The sequence below is a fragment of the Gastrolobium bilobum genome, unplaced genomic scaffold, assembly GCF_033153095.1.
Source record: "Gastrolobium bilobum isolate Gb01-03AN ecotype WA unplaced genomic scaffold, APGP_CSIRO_Gbil_v1 utg7520, whole genome shotgun sequence".
NCBI lineage: Eukaryota > Viridiplantae > Streptophyta > Magnoliopsida > Fabales > Fabaceae > Gastrolobium > Gastrolobium bilobum.
Window position 1 is genome coordinate 10,978 of NW_026896153.1, and position 4,282 is coordinate 15,259.

The 4,282-nt window shown below is 30.3% G+C and overlaps 1 non-coding gene across 1 annotated transcript; it reads left to right on the plus strand.

The window, feature by feature from the left end:
* Positions 1 to 477: 477 nt before the first annotated feature.
* On the plus strand, positions 478 to 587 carry LOC133298050 (small nucleolar RNA R71). The gene has a single exon (XR_009749720.1). It is a non-coding gene; the product is annotated as a small nucleolar RNA R71 (small nucleolar RNA).
* Positions 588 to 4,282: the final 3,695 nt, after the last annotated feature.

Here is a 4,282-nt window from a genome sequence, read left to right on the forward strand (position 1 = left end):
CAACTGTTGTGGTGATTGATATGGAAAGCTTGGATTATTCTTCCCTCTTGGATTGTAAGCATCACCATAGGGACTGCTCTGGTTCCTCTGAGGGTTCTCCATGTAGTTGACTTGAGCTGATTTTGTTCTAACCAGGGCATCACAATTCCTAGAATCATGATTTCCTCTACAATACTTACAAGCTAGTGGTTGAGCTTGATTAGCAGAAGCTTGAAAATTCTCAAACATGCTAGTGAGATTTGCAATTCGTTGAGATATGAGCTTTTGTTGTGCTAGCATTGCATCATTGCTCTCCAACTGGAAGACTCTTTTCTTGGTTTGCATTTAGCATTCTCTAATGAAGCCATGGATTCAAACAACTCTAATGTTTGAGTTGGTGTCTTCTGTCTTATGGATCCTCCTGCGGCAGCATTGATCATCATTCTTGAGAACGATGTGATCTCGTTGAAGAATAGACGAACTTTCTCCCCGGGTCGTAGCTCATATTGAGGACATCTCCTCAGCAACTCCTTGAATCTTTTTCATGCAGCACACAAGGTCTCTCCTTCATGTTGAATAAAGTTGGTGATCTCATTCACCATCTAGTTGTACTTGGTCATTGGAAAGAACTGAGCTAAAAACTTTACAGCCAAGTCATCCCAAGTACATATTATTATTTTGGAAAGGTTCATATTTAAGTTGAAATTCTATCATAATTTGTTAGAAATTTCTTTAAACATAGTTACAAATTATGAAATTAGTATTAACTCTATGATTTGATCTTAAAATCTTATGTGGTAAAGTTTTATTAGACTATATTAATCAATTTGTACGCCGGTTGCAACTTAACGCGAGTAGTGCCATAAACATTCAAAAATTAATGTAGGAAACAGACTACGCTAGATGCATTTCTCTCATATTAGATATTTCTATGGAATGCGAAAATAACGCAAATAAAAATGGGGTAGTAGAGAAAACGAATGGAATATTAAACTTTTCGAATATAAAAAATGGGTCTTTCCAATTTTTCGAAACTACTTCATGTCCCAAGTTATGTTCACAGAACTAACCAATACTTACACTTCCTCAGCCACTGCAACAAGAGTTAGACCCCTTGAGTCCAATAAGGCCTGCTCCACCGGTGGTTCCACGGTTTTTAAAAGCCTTCAAGGGATGAATGAAGAAAGAAATGAAAGTTTGTTCTCCAAAAAAAAAAAAAAAAAAATGAAAGTTGAAAACACCTCAATTTTTAAATTTAAATTTTTTTAAAAAATATGAGAATCCTTCTAGAAACCCGGGCATATGTACAGTGGAGCAGGGCCCATTTTAAATGAGGTTATCTTAAGTCTCATTTGTGGGTCCAAAGAATAATAAAAATTGCTTCTAGAAGAAAAACCCTCGTCGTTAGCATGAGCCAACTATTATGGCACACATTTATAAAACAAAATATAATAATTTAATTGTTAAAACAATTAAATTATAATAATTTAATTGTTTCGAGATTTTTTTAATATATACCTGAAGAGAATCTTTCTGTTACGAGGGACAAGAATTTAGAAATAGAGGGTAAATTGTAGATTATTAAAGACTTGGAGTCATAGGTAGAGGTGCAGACTGTGGCATGCTCTGGTGAATGGTCGTGGTCATGAATCTGCATTCCATATTGACATTTGATTCTGATAGAATGCAACATTCGAATCAGTGAAAAAATTATTATATGCTGATTTCTCTGGCCATTGCATTAATGTATTTTTCCAAATTGAATCAAGTTTATTTTTTGTAAATAATGAATCATATTTTGACTCATACAAGGAACGACTCGTCTGATTAGTTCTCTCATGTCCATGTTCTATCACATTGGTCCACACTAGGTCCCTACCTTCCAGAAGCTTTCTCGCGGACCACATATTTAACTCTTAACTTTCATTTTCTTCCACCGATATATATATATATATATATATATATATATATATATATATATATATATATATATAAGGTAAGATTTTTTGACACCAGTGTTAAATTTGAAATTTGACACCTCATCTGAGACCCATTAGATCAAAAAAGATCAATGACTTTAATTTGTAAGCATGTGACACCATTGATCTTTTTTGATCTAATGGCTCTCAAATGAGGTGTTAAATTTTAAATTTGACACTGGTGTCAAATATATATATATATATATATATATATATATATATATATATATATATATATATATATATATATATATATATATATATATATGGAAAAACAATTCTCAAACAGCTTGAGATAAGTTTATCTCTGGTAAGCCCAAAACTACGTCGTATTATTTATTTATTTCCTTATATTAATTGATTCACAATTGAATGGTTATGATTCCCCTTTTCTCTCTCTTTCTTTATCATCATTGATCCATCTTTGTACGATTATGATTTAGTAGCCGGAGATAAGATTATATCAAGCATCTTGAGAAACGATAAGTCCATATATATATATATATGAGAAAAATATTTCTCAAGTAGCTTGAGATATATTTATTTCCGTCAACTTCAAAACTACGTCATTTTATTTATTTGTTTTCTTATATTAATTGATTCACCTTTGAATGGTTATGATTTTATTTTTCTCTTTACTCCTTTATCACCATTCATCCATGTTTGTACGGTTATGATTTAATAGCCGGAGATTAAGTTATCTCAAACAGCTTGAGATAATTTTATCTCCAGCCACTAAATCATAATCGTACAAAGATGAATCAATGATGATAAAGAATGAGAGAGAACACTAAATGTTAGTATATTCCCATCTCAAAATATATCTTATATAGAAAGAAAATAAATAATCATAATTAACGACACTCAAAGAGTTGAAAGTGAGTGCTATTAATTAATTAATTCGTACAAACATAACCTAGCTAGCTAGTTTCAATTTGCATTGATAATCTTAAGAGGAATAAGTAATTAATTTGTATTCATTGTGAATTTGTTTTCTTTCTAAGCTTAACCCACCATGTTCATGTGTTCTAACGCTGATGAGATGCGTTAGTTAATTCTTATTTTTAGATTCATTACACATTTATTATTAAGTGAACTAATCCTTTCATACACCGATACACGAGATATTATGATTAGAATTTTAGGAAGTATAGTTCATTGATCAGTATTCTAACCCTTATGGCCGGCCACTCATTAGTTGTTTCCATTTAGGTTATTTTAATTTTCATTCTTTTTTATTAAAATATTATAAGAAAATATTAACCTAACTGTCAATCTGACACAAGTTTAAAATAATTATATGATTTCTTAAATTTTGTATTCTACAACATGTTGAACTAAATATCTTGTAATGAGGCCATAAGCTATGTCTAGAGCACTTATCTTTTTCTTAGTGTGGACATGCATGGTGTTCCGTTGCGTTCGGTATAACCAATATTTCATTCGCTTTCTTTTAATCGTTACTTTATATAACAATCAAAATCATTGTGGTGATGGTGCTGTCAAACTCATTATCCTAATCCTTAATTTGTTTAATTGTGAGATGGTCATTCAATTATTATTCTTACATCCTCTAATCATAGAGTTAAGCAGCGGCACTAGATTCTTACAATCAAAAAATGAAAAAATGAACTTGGGCTAGATTATTATTATTTGTTTGTTTGTTCTTTTCTTCAAAAAATTCGTAGCCAAGGAAAGCTTAGATGCGAAACAATAACTTTTACCCAGTTAATGCTAATTTTCGAATATGTTGTTGAAACTAATTTTTGAGACATTCAATTAAAAAGTTTATTTTTGTTGCGTGACAATAAAACCAAGTTTATTTTTATTTATTACAAAATACTTGTATTATTTCGGGAATGTTAATATTTAAGCGAAAACTCTATCATAATATTGTTAGAAATTTCTCTAAATATAGCTAGAAAATATGGAATTAGTATTAACTCTATAATTTGATGTTAAAATCTTATGTGGTAAAGTTTTATTAGACTATGTTAATTAATTTGTACGCCGGTTGCAACTTAGCGTGAGTAGCGACATAAACATTTAAAAATTAATGTAGAAAACAGACTACACTATATGCATTTCTCTCATATTAGATACTTATTTTTAAGCAAAGACCAAATATCGTTGATCAAAATGGGGAAGCAGAGAAAAAAAAATTAGAATATTAAAATTTATGTTAGAGAAGTAAAATATAAAATTATTAAAGACCCATAACTTACATGTTTAAGGTTTTAGTTAAGATGATTGACCCTCATTTTCAAGTAGAATTAAGTTAACACATGATAGAACAAAAAAATGGGTTTATATAATATCCACAC